The 24,992-nt window shown below is 42.3% G+C and overlaps 1 long non-coding RNA gene across 1 annotated transcript; it reads right to left on the reverse strand.

Annotated features, from left to right (window-relative positions):
- LOC133973978 (uncharacterized) lies at positions 1-24,303 on the reverse strand. The gene is made up of 4 exons (XR_009924626.1): positions 24,211-24,303; positions 10,401-10,618; positions 10,079-10,290; positions 1-1,081 (listed from the first exon to the last, which is right to left on the reverse strand). It is a non-coding gene; the product is annotated as an uncharacterized LOC133973978 (long non-coding RNA).
- Positions 24,304-24,992: the final 689 nt, after the last annotated feature.

A 24,992-nucleotide genomic window follows, 5' to 3' on the forward strand; every position in this document is an offset into this window, starting at 1 on the left:
TTCTTATGTTCAACCTTAATTTTTCCCGGGACAAAAGCCTTATCATATCAGCATGGAAACTTAAACACCCTTACATTAAATGTAAATTTAATTAAATTTTCAATGTTGACGGTCTGGCTGTGGCTCAGGAGGTAGATTAGGTTGTCCCTGCAGCTCCATGTGCCAAAGTGTCCTTGGGCAAGATTCTGAATCCCTGGGAGCTGTGCTGGCAGTGTGTGAGTGCTGCACATAGATTGTGGCGGTAAATTGGTGATAGGCAAAACTGTACTGTAATGTATTAATAATATTATTCTTCTTCGAGTGCTTTTGATTCATCTGCAAACACTTAATATTATGAGCAGAGTTGTTGTCGAGCATTAAATGAATATCTTCAGTCCAAAAATTATAAACTTTAAATGACATATTCATGAGGTAAACTTAAAAAACAAATGTCCAAACTCCTTTATGACAGGTGAGTCGCACAATACAGTCCAGTGGTGGGCTGTCAGAGTACAAACTGTAACTACCGATCACTCAAACCATTCCATCATGAGACCAGTGTCTGTCCCCAGTAGCTGGACACCACAGCCCTGACCCTCAGCGGTTGAATACATTTGATAACTGCACTCTGCTTTTTTCTTTTGTCTCCCTCGGCCACCACCACCCTGGGTGCAGAGGGTCCTGGGGTCAGCAGTGAGGCGTACCAGGTACACTTCATCTTCTGTGGATTTGCTTTGATGCTTTTTTTGGATTTCTATTCCCTCTCTGCAGATGCCAAATATCAGGGTGTATGCGTGCAGGAGTATAAAAAGACCCGTGTTCCAGAGCAACGGAGGTCAGAGGTGTAAGACAAGAGCTCTCCATCGTTGACAGTATTATGGTTATGGCTCTCCCGTGTGATGGACATGATGTACAGGTCAGCGAGGATGAGGCATCCTCATCCAAGACAACGTTGACTTAATGGTTTCCTGTGAGCGTGACAAACACTCGGCCGTCACTCTCACCGGGGCCTCGCTGTGTCTCACTCCGGTGATAATTATGTAAAGAGACAGAGTTTATATGTCTTCTGTGTGTTTCCATTCAACGCGATCTGGGGGTCGCACTGAAGAGAGAGAGAGAGAGAGAGAGAGAGAGAGAGAGAGGGAGAAACAGGAGTGTAACCATCATATTTAGGCTTATTTACAGACTTACTGATGATATTAATGATAGCAGCATCAGTTACTACTACTACTACTACTATTACTACTAGCTACTACTACTACAACTACTACCACTACTACTAAGAATAATTATGAAGAGAAAAGAGAAACAGAGATGGCGCAAACTATGGGAGAAACAAAAACAGCACTACAACAAAAGACCTTGTGCTGCTTCCAGCTGTGTTTTCAAAAGCACAGTACAGGAGTACAGTTTTATGGGCTCAGTGCTTTGTCACCCTCTGCTGTCTGGAAAATGAATGACTCTTGTGTTTTGTTTTCTCGGCCACTGATCACTTCATTATGAAGGCAGAGCTCTGACGTTTCGCTCTGTAGTTACAGCATCTACTGCTAATGAATATATTTCCTGATTTGGATTTCTGTAATTTCATGTGACTCAGTCGAAATCACTTTGAACAATAAAATACCCGGCGGTGACGCAGTAGGTGCTGTAAAACAAATAGCATTTCCTAGGAGAGTGTCATCATGACTCGTGATGAGTTTTTAATAAAGTTGTTTTAAAATGTGCTGATGAAGAACAAAAGAAGATGCATATGATGCTGTTTAGAAGCCATTGTGGAAATGATCCCATTTTAAGTTATTCTCATACACAGACAAACACCCACACGCACACATACACACACACATACACACACACACACACACAAACACACAAAAACACACACATATATAACTTGGAGCTGTGTGTTAACTCATCAGCCTCTGTTATTTTAGTTAAAATGTCATCCTTAAGTACTTCAATAAGAAACGTTAAACATTTTCCACATTATCTTAATGGCACTCACTAGCAGATCTCTGCAATGGCCCAACAATCCCCTTAAATGGAAAAAAAGCCTTGTATCTAAGACTGCATTATATTTCTCAGCTGCACATTTTGGTAGTTAGAGGTTTCTGGACTTATTTACTACCAGGGTCGCTGTAAAAAGCCTACGCCCTCATTAAGCCACATTTAAACTCACATGATCCAGATATGTATTTGGATCTGCACTGCCAGTCCCTTAAATATGCCTGTTTTTTCATCAAGATCCATGAATCGTTCCCTGAGAAATCACGGAAAATGCACAAATCTCTCAACGTTAGGGGAAGTGAAATGAATTCCTGGATCTGCCCCCTGATCTAGGTCTGTACCAATATTTATTATGTTCTTCCCTGACCTATGTCACATCCTTCCATTAACTTTATATTTATTGGTTGCTTCCCTGACCCATAACACATCCCTCCACCAACTTTATATTTATTGGGTGCTTCCCTGACCCATAACACATCCTTCCACCAAGTTGCGTGTTAATCCGTCCAGTCATTTTTTGAGAAATCCTGCAAACAAACAATGAAACAAACAAATGTTTGTAATACTCTTCTCCGAGTGCTTTTGATTCATCTGAAGAGAACTTTATAAAACAAATGCAAATATGGCCTGTTGAATTAAACCAAATCAAGTTGTCCTCAACGGCCTTCAAGTCATGTCCACATGATAAGTTTGAGGGCCACTGTTTTCCATATGTAATTGTGGTGAATGAGTAAAAGACGGTTGACCCTCTTCCCTGCCCTTCAGCATCAGTTAACCATCATATCCATATGGACACCATACGCAGTCAGGCTCTCTTCAGTATTCACAAATAAATCAAACATTATAGTCCTCCTCTGGAGCAAGACAGCGGGGCGGATCTATTTATAACCAGATGTGAATCCTCCTTTCTACAAGTATTTGAAGAGTAACACATGAAATTCAGTTTTTTATTAGAACGAAAAAAGACAATCAAAATGTATTCAAAGCCATAAACAATCGGGAAAATCCTCAAAGGCTCACGTAGCTTCTTTCCACCTACCAGTGTGAGCAGCTTGCAGTGACGAGCACATGATCCCTTGCAGGCTTCCCACTCGCTCACATTGCCAGTGGTTTCCAAGCCGGAGGCACCACAGCTGGAAATCAGACCCAGATGTGTGGTGGTTGAAACGTTTTTCTTCTGTGCGACACCTCATCTTTTCCTACCCTGTGTTCTACTCTAATTATTTGCTTCATCAAAGTGTCGGCACATTTAATAGGCTCAGCAGGTTAGGGTCAGTCAACTTTTAACTTCTACAGTTACAGCTACAACACCTCCATGTACTTGTGTACAGCAACTTCAAAGTGAAAGAAATGAAAAGGAGGCAACGAAGCTACTGTGTGTTGACCGGCTGCTTTCAGACCTACACTGAAGTCTGAACGTTTTCCAGAGGGGCTGTACAGTACGTGACAACGCAAATGTCCCAGTCAGTTGCATCTTCCAGAACTTGTCCTGCCAGATCCCTTTTTACATCTCCAGCCCATGTGACAACACAGCAGGACAATGTCCAGAAAATGCACAAGGAGTGTGCGTGTTGATGACATTTCTAACAAACTGGACGAGTACAAATACCTCAGGATGAAGAAGAGGTGCCACATTTTCTTTACATCAAACTTTCCCATACTTTTTTATTCATTCTTTATATGTACTTTTACTTTTGTGTTTTTAATTTGTGAAGCCTTTCGGAAGTGCCACATGAATAAAGAAATGTTCATCACACATAAGAAAACGACCAAGATGTAAAATTTGGAAAGACAACAACATCCGTAGCTTTTGCAAGGTGATAATGGCTGAAACAAATGCCATTGAGATGTAAACATGTGATTTCCGAAGTGGAATTTATGCATCATGTCCCAACTCCAACATTTTCTACCCAGACTTCTCCCCTCACCTGAATGTTACCGACATTATCCTGCATTTGTCATATGTGAAAGACAAACTCTGGAAATTCCTCCAAACCCAATTTGTCAGATATTTTCAAGAGATCATGTTCGAGTTCAAAATCAGTTCACTCTTCTCTGTTTGCTGCTCGGTGCTGCATGGGAACAGTGTGCAAAGGGTTGACCCTTTCAAAACCTGCTCTTGAGATCTTTTTGAATTGATCTGTCATTGTAAGTGCCAGTGGAGGGTGTTGGCTGTTTTTTTACAACTTCATGTGTATTGTGGGTTAATGGACCAGGCTGTTAAGTTAGTAAAATAATAACCCTTCAGAGTGTGTGTGTGTGTGTGTGTGTGTGTGTGTGTGTGTGTGTGTGTGTGTGTGTGTGCGCTGTGTGTGTCTAATGAGGGACTCAATGGGGTGTGATGTGTTTTTAAAGACACACAGCGAGCCATTTGGTGAAAAGCTAAAAGACGGACAACTCCCCACCGAGACGCTTTCATGTGCGTCCTCTGCTTTTTCTACCAAGAGAGAAGTGACTATGACGAGTGACCTCGGAGCAGCAGGGGAGTGAGACGAGGACAATGAAGAGGGAGAGGGAAAGAAAGACAGGATGGAGAAAGAGAAGCTGACAAATGAAACAATGGGAGACAGAAAGAGAAACAAAAGTGATTTAAGTTGTAATAAAATGTCACACACACACACACACACACACACACACACACACACACTAACCCTCCTGCTATCAAACAAACCGAACTGGCATGTCAACTTGTTTCCCTCCCACCTGTTTAAAAAAATGACTCAAGCCTCCCCCTACTGTAACAAAGGCATATTTTAGGCCTGCGTCCACAATTAGAAACAGATCCAGGTGGTGACCCACTGAATAAACAAAGATTGCGGGTCACATCGGGGGCGACCTTTGACCCACTCTGGCAAATAGGTTTAACTTTTTCTCCAGGGGATGCACGGGGTCTTTTCTTCTTGGGACTGAGCATGTGTTTTTGGGGGGCTACTGTCATGGCTCATTTAGCGAAATTTACCCTCCATTTATGACTACTGTTGACCTCCTGCCCGGTGACTTCAGTGACAGAATGGCGGTGTCAGGCCTCAGCTGTGAACTCTGTCGACTTTTTACTCGTTAACAATGAAGAGAGAGATTTGGGGATTTGCAGGGCAGGGTCACGTCGGTTAATGTTTTTCTTATTTTAGTGTACGACTCTGGTGAATTCAAGTGTATAAAAGCTGCTCTGATCGATTATATGAGCAATGTGACAAAGAATCATGGCCAAGCTCAACATTTCCCCTCAGCTCTTGGGAGCATTTTAGTGTCAGTGGCTTCATGGCAGCTTTACTGTTTAGTCTCACCGCTCTCATTACACTCATTTCCAGCTGTTTTCAGTGAAAAAACTTTCATAAACCTCATTGCAGCTTAGTGTCCTGCACTAAAGTTGGCAAGCAGCTGGTGAACATGGTGCTGCATTTGGCCACTAGCTAAATATTTCCTTCAGAATTCATTGATCAAAACAGAACTGAGAGGGGAAACAATTTTACTTAAGAAAGAAAAATTGCAAGAGACACAACTGCAAACTAGAATGTGAGTAGAGTTCATACCTCCCCCAACGGTCCATCTGAATTCAATCAACTGCACAAACATTCACATACATTTCATGCCAGTCCCCTAAATGTATTCTCTGATTCAAAATATAACCGGGGCCTTTCTTAGGTCATACCCCACTCCTCCAGAAATATGTCATTGAAATCGGTTGGGTAGGTTTTTGCGTAATCCTGCAAACAAACAAACAAATGCAGACAACTACCTAACCTCTACTGCAACGTTGCTCTGTCTGCCATATGTCTGCTTTTATGGCAGAGTTAATGATTCCATTTGCCTTGACTTGCTGTTATCACTGTGAAATCCACTGGGACTAGTCTTTTGTGCAAGAGCGCTCATTAACCTGGCCTGGCATCTGAACTACTGTGGAGTTTTGGAGCCACTGAAACAGAGAAGTTTGGAAACGCTGCTGGCTATGTCTTAGTTTGAAAACTTGACATGGCTACCAGTGTTGAACGCAACATGGATAATCAATTACAAGTGTTGCTGACCTTGTCGGCTTTGCTAACAAGGCTTTACAATGATACAAGTGTTTACATTGTCCAGTGTGCGTTGGTGGTCATGTGATATGCGTATCCAGTTGTGTTAGTATTGTAACGGACTGGGTTTATGTTTATGTTTGGTTTTGACGTATGTGCAGTAAAACACCCTGTTGAAGGAGCGTTCGGATATCTTGAGGGTCATTGAAGGGGTCGGGGTGGGGCATGTGACTGTTTTGGACCAATAGGATGGGGTTATGTGGGGATGTCAGACTCTCATTGGCTGGTTTTGTTGGGGATGGGGGGTCAATGAGGAAGTGGGGTGACGGAGGGAGTTGTTGGGGTGTGATGTGACGCAGTTAGAATTAGAAGTGGACATGTTCCTGTGAACTATAATAAAGTTACTAAACAAAGAAGAAGTTCTGTGTCGTCTGTAAGCGGTGATGCTACAGTATTGACAGGGATTAAAACTGATACAAAGCCAAAACACACTAATAGAAGTATGGATTTAGCCTCAGTCCTATGTATTCTGTCGCTATTGTTGAAATGTCTTTAATAATCTCAGTTAAAATATGCGTTTTTGTTGGTATAAGTCTGGCTTTTGTGTTTTGTATGTTCTTCTGATCATCAGATCTGCAAGTGGCCTAAACATCGATCAATGCTGCTTTCAGTAAAATTGTAAAACTGGTAGAAAATGAAAATCAGACCCTGGTTTATGTAGGACGGGATAAAACACAATTTTAGCAGTTACACTGCTTACTATCAAAACGGGGATGAAATTTGAAAATGTTTAATATAGATCATAAAAGTTTGTCAGTCTGTTTAGAGTTGAACACGCACAGGGGAAGCAAGAGGATATCAAAAAAACAGCATGAAAAGATAAAAAGAGACAAAAGAATTCCCCATGTGTCTGTTTCTTCTCTCTTTGTTCTGTAGTCTGTGCTAAAAAAGTTGTTGCACTATCAAATGGTTCCAGCTCCATTTCAATTTGCTTTAACTCCTCCACGTCCTCCACCCTGTCAGTTACGGGTCGGTAGTTTGTTTGACTTATGATCATATTCTCATCAAATTAATCAAAGTCGGTTAAATTCTATACCTCATTTTGTAATTTTGCCAGAATCAACACGTCCGACTTGTCATGCATGGGCTGAACTTTCCTTTCGGTTTAACCATGTGATTTGACTCAATCATGCTCCTGCAGCTCATGGCTAAATGCAACATGTCCACCTATAATGTCAGGGAACAAAAAAACATCCACATTGTTTCATAATGTTGAAGTCTAACCGACTGTCATCTGATTTTTGGCTCCAGAGAGAAAATCCGGCGAAATAATATTATGTGTAACATCATATATCATAGGAGTGAACAGCCCATTCTAAGTTAGTTCTGGCCATTGATTGGCCCGAGATGTGCCCCTTGAGTAAAGTGAATTCTTTGATCCCGGGGCCCGTCGGCTGACCACCGCTCACCAATAAACCAAGTCCAGACCTTTGCCACGCCTTTGATCACCTTACACCTCATGGAGGACTACTCCACATTCATCACCACTTTAAAGGGGCGCTCGGGGACCTGATGAGCCGCTGCATTCCTTGTGCGCTCCATCATGGAAGGAGCTCCTTCAAAAACACAAAAGCATTGTGTTGCACACAAAGTGTCGGCTTCGGAAAAGTAGGTTAGCTTTCAGACAAATAGTGACCTGTCTGTTTCTAATGCAGGTTGGAACAGGGCACGGGCAAAACTCCAGTTGTCTAAATACCATTTACATGGGAAATGTACTCAAATGATGGCTGGATAAATTGCTCTCGTTACAGCTTAATTTGATAGTTTCAGATTTATTTTTTAAAAAAATTAAAGCTGCACTACTCATTATTTGTATACTAGAAACGGATCAAATGACATTAGGATTTGAAAGGAGTCGCTCATGGTTACAAACCCATAGAGAATCATCCCTTCACTCATCTATACCAATCTGCTATACTGCTTTCAGGCCTGCACTGATCTTCTGAAGTTATACGGAGCGGCCATATATGAGGAGGCAAACGTCAGAGTCAGCTGCTCTTGACATTCTCTGGAGTTCTTCCTGCCAACCCACAAGTTAAATGTCTGCAAAATGAATGAGGACAGGTGAGAATACAACAGGAACATGTCTGGAGAATTCCCAGAAATCGAGTGGGGGTTCTGATAATATTTGATCACGTTCGAATCTGAAAATTGAGATCATATATGAAAACTGTTGTAGTTTTGTGTTAGTTAAGATGAATTCATTGTTTTTATTAGTTTTTGGACATTTTGGAAATGTTTAACTTCTTGGAGTTCCTGCCTGTGTGCTCTGCTTTGTCCCGTTCTAGTATCTGGTTAATATTTCCATGTGCCTCTGGCATGAAAGCAATTTTCAGACATGAACTCTGGAGTTCATCTTTATAAAGATGTCCCATCATGGAGCCCACACTTTTTCTGAAATGTTTTCCTTTTACATATGAAGAAAGAAGCATTAGATTGACTCCTACAAAACAACAGGGACATATCCGGAACATTCAGGCACGAGATGGAGCCTGTGTAGATCATGCAGGAGGAAGGACATGTTGTATAAATTCCACAGTGTTTTTGTTTCTAGCACATCAACACCAGCGTCTGCTCTTATTACTGAAAGCTCTCAAATCTCCTTATTCCATCCAACATCTATGTCAACATCTTCTACGTCTAAGGTACCTCTTTTTCATGTTGAGTTATTTTTATTTTTTTTATTTTTCTGTTTTGTGTCTGCTCTGTGTTGGAAACATCGTCAATATTCCAACTCAGGAAAAGTTCCCTTAAATGTCTAGAGCAACTGACTCAAACATTTGGGCTCAGTGCCAGTATGAAAGCAGCGGGGGGGGGGGGGGGGGGGGGGGGGGGGGGGACACTGCAGTGTAAGAACTGACTCTGCCAAATTTGCTTTGGCCAAACCCTCTGCTCCTCTTCTTGTTAACCTCACCATTGTTGTTTTTTTTGTCAGCCAACCTCTTTGTTGTATTCTGCCACGCTCGGCCAACCGTTTCAGCCCAGTTCATTCTGGATCACTTAAAAAGCTCAGCTCCTGTGTTCCTCTATCAGAGTCCAATCACTAGACTTTTGTAAGCTATGCAGGTTTTGTGAGTTTTCAGTTTTTCTCTATACTATATGCTAGCACCGTGTGACAAAGTGGAGCATTTAGCAGCTAACGATGCATACATCTCAGTCAGCAGTTAGGATGGAGGGAAACGTAATTAAAAGGTGAGCTGCCATGCCCTCTGCTGCTGCCCCCTCCTCCCCCGAGCTGCGTCTGTTTGTCTTAGTTCTAATTACAGGAAAGGCAACATTTACACGTTTTCATGTGACAATCCTCTCCTATGCTTTTGAATACTGTCCTTCAACTCGCCTTTTCAGTGACATTCCCAGCATTTTGATCCCATTGTTTGTTTTAGCTTATTGCTAATTCTCTCCTCTTCTAGCAGCATTTCCTGACCGTACTCCTGCTTCCGCCCCCATTGCTCCGCATGGAACCCTCCCTGGATCAACTCGACTTTTACTTCCATCCTCCTCCTGCTCTGGACCACCTCCTTTCCCCCGAGCTCTCACCATGCTTCCCCTCTGTCTTGCCCGTGTCAGTTCCCATGCTCCCTCTGCTGCGTCTCCCCACATCAGGCATATTTAGGAAACTGATTTCTATGACAAATCTGTTTTGATTGATTGAATTTAAATGGATTATTGGGCCTGGGAGGAAGAAAGAGCTCAACTGTGTTTCATTGTAGTTACTAATTCATTCCTTCTTCCAATTCCCTGCTACTGGGACGGAATATTGTGTCATATAGAAAACATAACCTGAGTAGGTTGGGCCTGTAGACCATCAAGGCTGAACTGCAATGAGACAGGCATGTTTACTGAGGCTGTCTGTGATCAGCGTCTCCAGCTCCTCTAGCCCTTATTGCTGTTGCCTCTCAGCAAATCTCGAAATTGGAAATGTTTCAATGCCCCTTGGTTTTTTAACATGTGTACCATTTGGTTTTCCGTGAGTCGAAGAGTGATACTGAAGCATTGGTCATCTCGTCACTTTCCAGTGCCATTACCTCTTTGAAAAGCGATTGGTCACCCAGTGAATCCTGGGATAGGTTGGTCTTGGAAGGATCAACCCGTTTGAGCCTTCATTTCTTGGGGATGGACGGACGCATTTGTCAGCTGCATTTGTGGGAGCGTCAAGTAGCGCCACTGTGACACGAATGGTCTTCAAATGCGACCTTGGAATGATGCAGCCCCTGAATCTGCTCCCATGTGACCAAGCCTAAAAGAGAACAGTGAAGGTTTGAATAAGTAAGAGACGACAACACTGTGTATACTTGGAGCTTTACAACGAACAATAAAGTCAACATTTAATATGAGCAGTGAGAATACCTTTAAAAAACATGACCCCACTTTGACTTTCTCAGTAAAAAATCCCTGGTGTGTGTCTCTCAACATCTCAGATCTTGCCCTCACAGGTCCCGGCCCGGCGTTCCCTCAGCGGTATCGTTTAAAAGCAGGAAGGACGGAGGCATTCTTCCACTCAGGGTCTCCTGCTCTTTCGATTCCTGGCCTCTTTCTAAAGCCGCTCTAAATCACAGCGGCAGGACCTGCAGGGGGCAGAGGGGAACATAAAACAAGCAGCTCTGACATGCATGAAAGACTGTGACAGAGCTGCTCGGTGCAGGGGGGGGGGGGGCTGCTGGGAGCTGAGGCGGTACAGACACAGATGAATAAAAGGATGAAGGATGGAGGGATGGATACCCTGAACTAATGTACACCCCCTCTGAGTCGGACACGTGCAGGGAGCCCGTCGTCCTCTCAAATAATCCCTCGGCGATATTTCTAGAGTTTCAGTAAAGCTATAGGACATCTTAAGGCCTCGAAAGTTCGAGTAATTGTTTCAAAGTTGAAAGTTGTTAAGCAGATGGAGCGTGGTTGGTGTTTGCAGATGTTTGCTTTTTTAACGTAATAGGAATCCAGAACAATTATGTCTGATGTGATAAACCAACAAGCTCCAGAAAGCGTTTTAAAACAATATGATGATTGATGATTTTCCGAGAATCATCTGAATTGTGGTGATAAGCCTTCACAACTGGAGGGCAAGGAAAACTGTGAGAGTTATTGGCAAATGCTGTTTGTCTCACGTCTGGTTTGAATCAGCTCCGAGAACACACCACTGCCTCTTCTTCCCGTTATGATAAGCAGGTTATGATAAGCAGGTCTTATCATAACCGCCTCACCGCTTTTGTTTTTAAAGGCTGATAATTGCATTTGCACTTGTTGCTTCCTTTCAACAGGCAGTGAAATGTTTCAGGGCTGAAGGGGTAATCAGTTAGTGCAGGAGCAACACTTCGCATAGGACTAGGTGCGTAGTGTGTGTGTGTCTGTGTGTGTGTGTGCATGTGTGTGTGTGTGTGTATTAAGCCAAGACACCTGGTGTTATGTGAAAGGTGTAAAAGTGTGCAGACATGACACACCACTGACAGTTTTAGATGGTTTGCTTCTAACCTAAAAGCAGCAGCAGAACAGATGATTTGAACAAGGTGGGAACATATAGCAACAGTAAGTGACCTAAATTGGCAAATTAGATAGAATAAAAAGTTAAAATATAATGTGACATACAGAGTGGTGTTTTTACACAGCGCTGTTTTTATTCATATGGAGTGTATCATGTATTTTTTTCAATTTTGCTAGGGTGGTCTCTTGCTGGACACCAGTTCACCTGAAAAGTGTCAAAAATGTCCATGAAATGTGGTGCAGATGCTCCGGATGATGTATTGTACACAATAGACATGAGTGATTGCCTGACTCCCATCTAGTGGCACCAAAAGGTCAAACTCTAAATCTATTTAATTTCATTTACCTTTGGTTTGTGACCCACAGGCTAAAAAATAAAGGACTTATCATGGAAAGGTATGAAATTATAATTCACGAAGGCCAGTGTCTTCGTCACCTTTCCGTGATTTTTAGACTGATTTTTAGACTGCCTAAAGCACAAATCTGCCTTCCCATTAAGTAGAATTTAGGGAATAATAATGCAAGAGAAGACCCATTTGAAACTGGGCCTTGATCATACGTTCCATCCTGTGAAGAGAAACTCCCAAAACCAAAAAATAAATCAGGTCAGAAACAGGCTAATACTGTACAGTGAATATCCAGCTTAAGGGATAATGCGTAAAACAGAACATTTGGACCAAAGTGTGATTGTTTGGATGTAAAACACATGAATTATGTTCTGAACAAATTGTTACATGTGTGGCAGAAATCCCCCTCAAGTACATAAGTACATTTACAGTGTACAATGGAGAAAACTGATTCATTTTAAGGAAAATTATTTACACATCATCACTTGATTTTCAACAAGTGTTTTTCCACTTGTTGATCTAATGCTGGAAATGAACCTGTCATCAAGTCTGGCCTCAGATATATACTGTATCTCCCGCTGTGTTCTCAAATGGGCTCATTGGGACATTGTCTGGATAAATTTTGGGTTCTTACACATGGCACCTCTGGCGATTGTCAGGAGATTATCCTGAGTTCAGTGCATGTCTGAAAGCAGCTTTATGGAAGCCTAACATGGACCAAGTGGCCTTCATTCAAATGTATAGAGATATGAAGGAATCATGGTAAAAAAAAGTGCAACATGTAACAAAGGTCACAAGCTACAACCGAACCACAGATGCTGATGTAATATGTGATATACTTTAACCATTAGGTGACAAAATAACCCTTCAATAACATCACAGGCAGCTACAGACAACACTTCTGTTCTTAGAAAGTGACTTATTGGAGATTCAATGTTTTCCTCTCACAGCGACCATAACTATCAAGTGACCACAGTCCGGAAAAACAGGAATGGGGCTGTTTTTCAAACTGTCACCACGGCAGCTCAGAGGAAGTGCAGAATGATTATACAGATCTATAGGGAGTTTGTTCGAAATCTGCTTTTTTCTTTTTCTTTTTACTGGGGGACGACAGTGTGACATTCGTTGGCGCGTGTGTGTGTTTGACATGTGCATTAAAGTGTGTGCTACCCTGTCTGTCAGGTCCATTACGATCTGCGAGCCATGCTTTATGTGTAGGTGTGTGTGTGCACGAGCAGAAAATTAACTTCTGTCTCTTTCCATTTGTCTTTTGGCCTAAACGTACGTGACAGCCCATCAGCGTAGCTGCTGACCTACACAGCCAACAGTCAACAGCCTCTAGCTTGTTATTCCTGACCAGCAGGATTCCTTTTCTCGGCACAGCGGGCAGCAGCAGCTACTGACGCTGCAGTCACACACTTTAATGGTCAAACTGTGCTGGAGGCCTCGGATTAAGAGGTTGAGCCTCTGTCACTCCAAGTTTTAAAGTTCACTTCTCAAAGGATTTGTGGGACACTGATTGCCTTTACATGGACCAATAATGTGACTATTGACCTCATTCTGAAAAAGACATTCATTTGATTTTGGTGTTTACATGAGTTACTAATAGAATATTCAATTCATTTAGCTGTTTACATGTCACAGAGCATAGCCCGATCATGACACGTCAACATTACATCCACGACATCACATGTCCAAAGTTCCTGCCAGAATTTAAAACCCCAGCCTGTTGTTCTTTGAAAATGTAATTTCCCCCTCCACAGACTACCTCACAATTCTCCCTAAACTCATCTCCATCTGTTTACTTCAGCCATCACCTGATACCTCTGTCCCCCTCCACGTCTTCCTATGTACGATCCCCACACAAGTGAGTGAAACCGCTCGCGGCGGCCCAGGGTTTAGACGGAGACCGCGGCTCATCTCCAGCGAGCGATCCCCTGAAGACGACACGATGACAAACAGTCTGACAGTAGCTCTGCAGGCAGGTGTTAAACATTACAGTTTGTAAATGAGCCCCTTCAGTGCTATATGACAGGGTTAGACTGTAGGATGAGAGACGCTGCACTAGAGGGAAATTGCCCACAGCTGTAGCATCAGAGACAGAGAGTTATGAGGACAAAACGTAGACAAAACAGAAAGTGACTCGGAAAAATAAGAAAAGAATGAAGCCCGTCGTGAGGTGTCCCCTGTCCCGGCTGGGATGCTGTTGCCATGTCTGTTGGTAGGACTACTTCCAATAAATACAGTCACACATCACCGGAGGAGGTTATGAGTTACTCAGTTAGTCACTCTCCTGTGGAAGGAGACACAAGAAGCCAACTGCTGCCAAACAGGAAGTGCACAGAAATGGGCACGTTAACAAGAACTGACATTTTAGCTATTCAAAGCTGCTCTAATCCACATTCTTATACAACAATGGATCTCATCAAAGTGTTATACCTTAATACCTGCCTGAGATTTCTCCAGGGTTTAATGGAGTATAATGATGGCCATTGTTTCAAAAGCTAAAAAAATTGCCATACACATATGCTGTCGTTTCCCTAAAGTAGTCTCATCTGATACCAGTTACTTAAGCAGGTTTTGCGGAGATTAAATACTTTTTGGACCTACAGTATATTATGTTGCAGCTCTGTGAATTAAGTTAGATACCATTCTATACCAGCACGAAATGGCAAGAATGAAATTTACTAGACACATGCGTTGAGTCCATGGAATTTATTCATCTAGCTTTATTTTGTCCAAGAAGACGAGCAAATTTACTGTGTGGGTTTACGTGGGAGCGCAGCGGGCTGACAGTTTTCCCTGCTGTGCTCCAGAGGGATTCGTGGGCCAGTCTGGACGATAATGGTTTAATGAGTTACCTGCATTTGCCACAACTGTGGAGGAAACTTTGCAAAAACCCTACACTCGTGTTATGGCTCCGCTGAGCTCCAATAATTACCGCACAGGGAGTCGTAGGTCTCCATCTTTCTCAGCTCAGCTGCCTACCTGTTCCGCCAGTGGACTTTATCATTGATCTCTTGGGTCGCATGTTGTCCTCTGCAGTTTATCACGTTAATAAAACAGAAAACAGAAAAGTACAGTTATTTTCCAAGATACTGAAAGGCCAAGTAGTGAGATTTCTAAATACCATGTTGTACCATAATATCCTAATGCTTCCCAAGCCATAAAGCTTCTCTGCCGTACCTACCCTTCACTAGACTGCAAACAAACATAAATGTTACTTACTTGACTTCTTCCCGGAGTACTTCTGTTTTATAGCTGGATCTCTGCCTTGGTTCATGATCATTATGGACCATAGATTGTGATGGTGGATCATGGATCGCGGTCGTGTTGGCAGCTGATCATGGATCATGATGGTGGATCCTGATAGTGGTGGTGGATCAGGATATTTGATGTATCAATGTTACTATTTCAATAAAATAAATAATACAATGCAAAACTACAATGGAAGCCACTAAACATAATATTACATAAATCCTAATACAGAATTGATGTCCGTGTCAGTTTACAGTTGTTCTGCCCTCAGTGGCCAAAAAGCCAGGTAAACATTTTACATTTGCCAGCTGTTATAGATATGATTATATAATGGCACTGAAGTCAGGATGAAGTTAAGTTTATCACTGACTAAGATCACAGAAAAATGTTGGAGTGATCTTATCCTGCAGGTTTAAAGATTCTCTCAGAAGAACAACTCAGTAATTCGACCAAAAGAAAACTTTACTCGTTGTGTCTTGAACTTTCAGCTGTCTTTATTGGCAGACAAGGTTGGCTGCCTCCTCATTAGCGTTACATTACTATTTTCAGCATTTGTATTTGAAGAGCACTAATGGACTCTGTGATTGTACTCAAATTATCTCATCATTTAATAGAATGTAAAGGCTGATTAATGCTTCTACGTCGATGCTACGCTGTAGTTACGCATGTAGCCTACGCACAGGGCCGAGCATTCCTAGTTGTTCATAGGTGTGTGTGAGTCGCGCTGCAATTACACCGCCAAAACACTAGTGGCGGTAGAGTTTCTATGCTGGTTTTGAGGGTTTTCCAGTTTCTGGCCCGCTTATTTACTAATTCTCTGGCATCTCTGTTTAGAGCAATTACTCTTTCTGAAAGAACTGCGAATAGGAAAAGAAACATGTTGTCCGTTTGACCCTTGGACTCAATGCAAAAATGGCTGCGAGTCTGCCAGAGATGTGATGCTGCCAAGCGGACTAATCACAGCTCTTGCGGCCTGCGTTGCCTTGACAGGTAGTCAAATTTTAGAGCGTAGGACTCTGTGTAGGGTATACGTCTACGCTTAGGCTGCGGCGTAGCTTCGACGCAGAAGCATGAATTGAAAAGTGAGAGCTGAATGCTGTAGACCCCACCACTTCTTATGACCCAACAATATTTTTAGTATCAACAGTGGTGGCAGGAGCTAATAATGATCATGTGCCGATTAAATTCCTCTGTAAACCTTCTCACTGTGGGTCAGGAGCAATTGATCACGGTCCAAGTTAAAGTAAACAAGTTAGCGGGATCGCCTCGGCTCCCCAGACACTCAGTGGTTGGCTTCTGGGCCTCCGGAATCATAATATTCTCTGTCACTGACACTATATATGCAAATCCAAATTGATTGGGGCCTGCCTACAGATATGTGTGTTGGACAACTCTTTAGTGATAAGATGCACAAAGATGTTTCACAAATGTTCAGCATACACAATCTCCCACACTCATATAGACCTATGCTCACACACCAACACACAAACACACAGACACTCATCGCTGCGACCTTGGCAGACATTCAGTAGGCTGCCGCCTGTGAAAAGAAAGATTCCCTGAAACTAAGAAATAAGGTAATATCGGAAGAATGTTTTACCATAACACTGGGCCTGTGGAGGGAGGGGATGACTCAGTGTGTATATTTCCCACAATCCACTGAAGCATAAAGATAAGTGAAGAGCTCTACAGCGACAGACAAATTAGGGCATAGACACTCAAGTTAATTATTTTGCATTGATGAACTGTTTTAAGTGAAAGGGTTTTAAATCACTAAGTCGTTTTTAATTCTTTCACTTGAACCCCATCAGACAAACTTATTTGAAATGCACCCGGTGTTTGATCTAAGGGGGGGGGGGGGGGGGGGGGGGTGTTACGGCATGTAGCATCAGAACAGCCTTTGATAAGTCCATCCACTCTGCCTGCCAGTTCTCAGAGATAAAAAGAAAATCTTGTTCACAGATCAGTGAACGGAGCCTATCTCCGGCTTGTTGCTGAGGTCAAGGTGGTTGGCATTCCCACAAAGCTCACACACACAGTTCTCTGCACTGGACCGACTTCCTGGCCCACTGATTAAAGGAAAATGCTGGTAGTATCAAGGCCTGGCCACACAAGCATGTGAAACATGGCAAAACTCAAACCCAAGTTTGTATCGTTGACCAGGGGTGTTCCGACAGAAAAGGCAAACCAGGCAATTGCATCGGGCAAGACCGGCACAGCTCCATTTATGCAAACCCACACCCATAAAGCTCTGTAGCCATGTGTTTCTTCAGCCAAGGCGTGCCCAGTCATCAGAGGCTAATACATTGTTGCACCTTTTACTAGCAGCAATGTCACCGAGAACATGTTTGCCACTGGATATTTCGGTCTTATATGATCCACTTGATGTTCTAAGCTAGTTCATTTTTGGCAGTGTTACAGTAACTTGAGCGAGGTGAAGGGATCAAAGCTCATTCTGTAGACTTTCACAATAAAACAAACAGTTGCATGGGCTAGGCTTCACATAAGCTGATTTAGATATAAAAAAATATTATATCAATTTTATTTCTGATTTCCCCAGACAAAAATAATATTTCAGCTATCACCCATTGCCTGCTTGTGTTTATTTAATTTAAACCCATGCCTCTGAATTTATATAATATATTTTTCCCGTTAACACAATTTCTCTGTAGGTTACATGACATGGTACAGGACTCTAGCTGAGAAGAGCCCACCCCCAAGAACGACTTATTACATTCGTCCACAGAAACAACAGTTTTATGATAAACCCTTTAAATTCTATGATCTGGCAGGAACAGGAGACGGCAACAACACCATGGTTGGGAACTCCAAGGTTAGATCTCATGCCATCTTTCTGCCAAAACATTTTTCATTTTAAAAGTTTGGTCTAGAATTTTAAACTAACTTTTATATTAACTAAACTATTTTTATTACACAGGATGCACCTGGTGTGTAATTTTGATGATAATAGAAAAGCAGTCCCTTGAAATGCTCCAGTCGCTGACTGCTAACATAGTGATGACCTCAGGAAACAGATTGCCGGAGAGAGTCAGCTCAACATCTCCTCTGACCTTTCTGGCCCATTGAGTCCTATGTCCACATCTGGACTGATTCCAGCTGTTATCCATCAGTGTTGGCTGAGGGCCAGACAGATTTTTTGTGTGGCCAGAGTTGGTCTAAATGTGGAAGGGGCATCTAAAGACATTTTCAGACATGAGCTGAAACCTTTGTCTGAAAACTCAACTATCCAGCAACAAATCCTTCTGCGTTATTCAGGTGAGAGGTGAAGCAGCCGGGTGCAGCAGGCAGAGGCTGGCTCTAGCATATATAATATAGTAAATAGTTCTTATAGAGCCTTTTAGGGGCTTCCCACTCAAAAGTGGTTCGGTAATGAGCAGTGAAAACCCAACGTATAAATAACTCACAGAATATTTTTTTTCTTTTTTTACAGTATTCTCTAAAAACATCATTTTTCACCGTCGGGATGTACAGGAGTAGCAGTTACACCTTTGCTTTTCTTAAAAATGAAAAGTGGTCAAGCTCTAAACACTGGTGTGTTGTTCTCACACACTGGCCCTTTAGAATCCAATGCTGAAAATGCTGCGTTGAAGGCACTGTTCATTCAGTACTATTCATGTTTTTCCTTCCCATGAAATATCAGCTTGAGGTTTCTCTCCATCCTGTTGGCTACTGCTCTCTGTATGCTGTCAGAGCTGTGGGCGTCGAGCATGGTGGACCAATGTATGAATGCTGGGCTTTGTATGCTGGCATGTGTGGGCTGCGATCACCTCTAGTGTTACCATTTAGGTGGAGACATGAGAGGGAAAAACAGTTGTCTACTACTTCTATATTAAAAGTTTATTTTTTATTGGGAACTCCAGACTGGGGCTTGCGATTTTTTAAAAGAGAAACTGGTCTTACTGAGCTCGCATACATCAAAGAACAGGGAGGAGTGGGGGAAAGTTCTAGCTTAAAAAAAAAATAAGTGCAGCACAAGCAACAGCAGAAAACGAGCGTCTCGCCAGCCAAAGCCTTGGGCCTCTCGCTTTCAGGGAAAATGTGCAGGAAGGAAGGTAGAGGAGGAGGTTGGGGGAACACAGAGAGGTCTCACTGGCAGGTCTGTGAGCACCAACAACCGACTTTGCTGCGAAACGTCAGCGTGCATATACAGGTGGCTGTATCTGTTTTCAGCTGAACAACCCACCCGGGCCAGTTTTAAGTGAGGGCGAAGTCCCGCACACGTCAGCCGGGACAAAGAGTGCCATTTAGAAAACAAAAAATTCCAAGGAGCGGGAATCCAAAGCACAACAGAAGTAGCGTGGTGTTTGCCTTGGATGGGGTTTCACTGTTTCGCTGCCGCCTCTGCAGCTCAACCTGCTGCTGAAGGCGACGGGTGGTGTAGGTGGTGGTTTATAGGATGGTCGACTCCCACAAACACAAACATGCATGAACAGAAAGAACCAACACATTTCACCTTATTTTCTCCTCAGTTTTTCATTCTTTCACTCACACACATACTGCATACACACTGACGCATAAAGGACGGCTTTCTTCACTCTGGTCTTTTGCTTTTTTAACTCTTACTCTCATTAAAGCTCCTGCTGCTGCTGCTGCACACTGGCTCTGTGGGACACAAGGAATCAGTTGAGCAGTCAGGTCGGTCCCATGTGCAGTCAAGCATAAACCTGACCCTAGAAGACCCTAAATTCTCCAGGATGGACATTCCCTTCTAGGGAGTTTGAGAGCAATGCCAGGGGCTGGGGTTTCACCTCAGTAATCAATTTTGACATTTTTAAAGGGGATTATGCCAGAATAATTTACTTTCTCTTTGGTGTTTTGACACAGTGAGTCTTGGATATCATATGCAATTTTCTTGGATATCTTTGTTCTTTTCCTATTTTCTTTTTCCTCCCTCTTTTTTGCCGCCATCGTAGCCATAACAACGATTACTATCCCTCAAATTACCCCTGTTTCTGTTAGACTCATCATACTGTTTGACTTCCCATGAATTTGGAAGTAATATAGTGAATTTGTTATGGACTGAATCTACTGTAGGGTACTGTAGGTTTCTCTAAATCATAACGCCATAAAGGAGCCACAATTTCCATGCACAGTTCCTGATTCAATGAGGTGCACATTTAAGTCATTACTTGTTTAGAGCTCTATAGCTTTGAGCAAAGCCTCACATCATTAAAAATATTTTGATAATTGTTCCTTATTCCAAGCATATTTTGTATTCAAATAAGCTCAGAAACACATTTGTCATATATATTGTTAGAATTATTGGCCCCCTGGCCCCACCCTTAGACCTGCCCCTGAGGCAGCAGTGTTCAGCTGGGGCCAAAGAGCAGAATAAAGTCTAAATTTGTATACAAAAATGTCACAGATTTTATTGATGGTTAAAACAATAACCAAAATATTGTTTTTATCCCTTGCAGTAAACCCAACCACCCCTGCCCTCAGCAAAGCTCCCTGTCCTTTGCTCAGGGACACTTCTGCAAGACAGATGTTCATCATCTGGTTGAGGAACGAGCTTTAAGTTTGTCCCACCTCCCTCTTGTGTCAGGCACCAATATTTAAATGCAGAACTGGGAAGCAGTGGATGGCAAGTCATATTTGTTTTCGTTTGTTCATCAACCGAACGTTTGACCTTTCCATCTCCATTCATCTGCACAAAGCACAAATAAACACTCTTTGGTAAGTAGTGCACAGTGCAAATGTCAGAATACCCTGCTATTCAGCCAAGATCTCACAGTTGTTCTGGGGTCAGAATAATGTTTTCCCAGGAGAACCAGCCTCACATTGAAAGTTCACATCTGGGGCTGATGCACTCAAAATGCACCAAAATGGTAAAAGTAAGAAAACTGCTTAGTTTTAAACAAGAGCGAGGCTCAGGTCTTTTTTCCCATGGGGAGAGCAACACAACAACAAAGCAACCACCGCAAGATGTGTGCAAAAATGGACACATGGTAAACATTAAGTAGCGAGTGGAACACTTATAAATTGAGGAAAATGTGTAAATCTATAGTTTTGAATCACTTATTTTAAACCTGTGTGTGATATGGCTCTGAATTTCTGGTTTGAATTCAGGTTTAAAATCTTGCAGATGGGCACCGGACTGACAGTCAGTCTTATCCTCTCTTCCTTCCTTTCAGTCTGTCTCTCTTTGTTCGTTTCTCACGTGCAGCTACCCCCCCATCTGGCATCTCCTGCAGATAGTGTGAGAAAATGACTTTTACAGCCCGGTTGCAGAGCGCCCTGAATTGAAACAAAACCTGTTAAGGTTATTTTACTCAAGATAAATGTGGTTTTGCTGAAGTTAAAGCTTGGTAGTGGTTTCTACAGGACTTTGTCTGCTCCAGATGTGCAGAACTCAAGAAGGTGTAGTGTATATGTGTGATTGTGTGTGCATATATATATATATATATATATATATATGTGTGTGTGTGTGTGTATGTGTGGCAAAGGCCCTGGTGCTTAAAGTGCTGTGGTTTCTAATTCATTCTACCTCACATCCCCATAAACATCCTGCTGAAGTTCCCTCGTGGTTTGTTTATGAGCTCAGCCTCTTTAAACAAAGCCCACACAGGAGGTCGGTTTCATCTTGTATGACGACAGGAGATTCACACTCACATCATTCACACAGTGAACCACTGGCTGCTATTAAGTAGCTTACAAAGGAACACAGCACATAAGCAATTACATAAAACAGGAGACTGGAATAGAAAATGCAACATTAGTGTTTGCTATGACGCACTTAAATAAATTGGTAGCTCACACCCTGCATCTACTTTCCCCTCGCACTGCATAATGTCCCTTATAATCCCCGGCCTTCCGTCAAACTAGGACAATACAAGACAATTTGTATGATCTATGAAGGTGTGTAATGCACATAGAAGGTCTACGTTACAATAATGGAAAATACAGTTCAGCTTACAAAGTTTCAGAGACTGACCAATTTATCTTCATATCTATGAGGGATAGTACCATCATCCTCACAAGAGCTGTGCCAATGCAGGGCTTCTTGGACAAACATCCGCGACGATAAGGGCTGGGGTAATGACTATAATGACGGAGAAATTGTTTCCCCCTGGCCCCACCCAGCACCACAGCTTCAACAGAGCCGACTAGATAGAAAGGGCCAAGACCCCGGGCTCGGTATTTGTTTCCACATGTAATAGTGATGAAGCATTATGTTGAGAAAATAAACAGCAGCGTGCCTGTGTTAGTGTTAAAGGGATCAGATTTGGCAAATCTGTTAAGTGGTGGTACAATATGGACTCCTTTGTTGAATTAGGTAGGTTGTAAAAAATTATTTGTAAAGCGGTTTGATGCGGCTCTTCAATTATTTTTATACGATATTAAGATAACTATGGGTCATGTGAAAGGCAGGACTTGACATCAAAGGTTCAGAGAGAACTAGAATGCCACTCAGTAGAGCGCTTACCTCCGGCAAGGCCCAACAGTCCGCTTGTGAAATTAAGTTTAAATTCAGTGGATCTGGATGTTGTTATTTTCCAGATCCACAAAATGCCATTGGTTAAGTCGTTTTTGCGTAATCTAACAACCAATCTCCTTGGTGGAGGCAATAATTACTCTACTGTAACCCCTCAGATTTACAGAGCCCCTTAGCATCATTTCAGCTTATTAGTTTCATTTTACTGCCAACAACTTTACTGTTCGGTTTCACTGTTCTCACTGGTGCTATTTTCGTTTGCCTTCAGAGAAAAATGTCTGATAAACCCTCCATACACTTAGTTCACCACCATCAATGAGCTCACAGAGTTAGCAATTAGCTGGTGAGCATAATTACAAGTAACTGTAATTGCAAGTAGCTCATTGGGAAAACATGTTGGCCACCAAGTTGCAATTCCAAGTCGGAGATATTTGAAATTCATGAGAGATAATATCTTCCTTTTGATGGCATAAGTTGGCATAAAACCTGTTGCAAAAAGGTTGCAAAGCCACAATCAGTGGCATTTAACTGATATCTAAACACCAAGTTTAGTTAATTCAACAGCTTATGTCTGGCTTCACTTGTTTCATCAAAGCAGAACTAGCTCATTTAATTTGTGGTAACCTTGGTTTCTAAAGGCGCTTTTACCACTATGTGGTTTGGTCCGGACCTTCAGACTTTTCAGGCTAGACCAAACCAAAACAACAGGTGGTGAATGGTGCCCCGGACCATCGACCCACATCTTGGCCGAACAACAGAGTTTGTCTCGTTCCGGATAATACTGACCCATGGTGTGAAAACACTTTTTTGGATGGTTCAGACTTTCTGAACAATTGCAGGAGGTTCAAACAGTATTGAACAAAAGAAGAAAAAGAGGGATTGCAGGATTACAAGTAGTCTTTGGCTCGCACCAAATTCGCCTCAGACAACATAATGTTTTAACATATATTGATTTGGTGCATTCAAGCTCCTGTTGAGCTTTGCCTGTGTCGTGATGCCATTATTATATTACAATAGCAACAAACTCAACAAAATGACCCAGTTTATTCATTTTGTCCATTCAAAGAAACATTATACCACTTGGTCACACACCAACATCAGACACAAGGTCTACAAACCAATCTCTAGTATATGTAGACGCAACTCACATAGGTGATGATGACAGGACGTACATATGTCATACAAAAATCCTTAGTCGGCTCTGTAAAATGTAATGTGAAAGCAAAAATAAACAGATCAAATGTCAACAATGTATAAAAAAAGGTATGGGGCTGCTCTATGTGGAAAAAGTCAACTGTTTGCTCGCATGTTATTCACGTCAACATATTAACTTTGTGTTTACAGCTTGTCACACTGCCCCCAAGTGGCTGAACGGACCAATAAATCGTAACATTTTGTGTCATGTGGTCTCGCACCACTTATAGGAAAAGTCCCAAATAGCTAAGTTGAAAGAACAGTGGTTGCTGTGGTTAGCAGTTAGCATTTGTTTTATTGCTAAGTGCTACCAGGAAAACCTCAGCTGACCACTACAGCTGATTTTAAAAGGGTTAAAGAAATGAAACATTGCATTTATCATCATAATAGATCTTTGATACCTTGAACATGGCCCAAGAACACTTACGGATTATAATGTGGTTGATATAAATAAGGCTTCCATTATCCTCCATGTCTCAGAACCTAGGTTGTGTTCATGTGAATCCGTGGAGCCCCAGAGTTCAAGTTTCCCATAACAGAGGTTTATTAACCAGTGTTCTGAGAGGCAGGGTAACTGGGGGATTAATGTATTTACTTTACCTTTTTTGGAATGTGGACCTGCCGTGGCTAATGATTTACTACGAAACCGAAGCTTTTGACTCATGATACTGATGATCACCACAAAAAGCACCTTCTCAGTCATAACAGACTCACTATACAGTCACATTTTTTTTTTTTAAATCTTGATATTTTGACGAGAAGCAGCCTTTAAGCATAAGGTGGCTTTTGTGTGAGGACTGAGTCAAGATATGATTCATAATCAGTGGCTCCTGCGGATTGTGCAAAGTCTGGAAAGGCATGAGGGTACTTTGTGTGTAAGGAACTTGACTTTGGTTGGGACCACTGCATGTTTGCTGCACACACATTCTACAGTGTGAAGTACGAATGCATCCTTTCTTGGAAGTACTTGCGGTCCGGACACCTAGTGCCTCAAAATAAAGAAGAATCAGTCAGTCAGTCAATCCAGAGCTTGGCGGAAGCCGACAGAAATAAACTTAAAAGACACCTCCCCCGAGGCTCCGGCCTTTTTAGTGCAGCGGAGCACAAGAGCACAACACACCAGCGGAGGCATTTTAAAGGTTCCTCCAAAGTGCGAAATAACAACTGGGGGTCTCCCATAATAGTTAAAGCAAACAAAAGACCCTGACC

Source organism: Platichthys flesus, chromosome 18 (assembly GCF_949316205.1).
Source record: "Platichthys flesus chromosome 18, fPlaFle2.1, whole genome shotgun sequence".
In the NCBI taxonomy this organism is placed as follows: Eukaryota; Metazoa; Chordata; class Actinopteri; order Pleuronectiformes; family Pleuronectidae; genus Platichthys; species Platichthys flesus.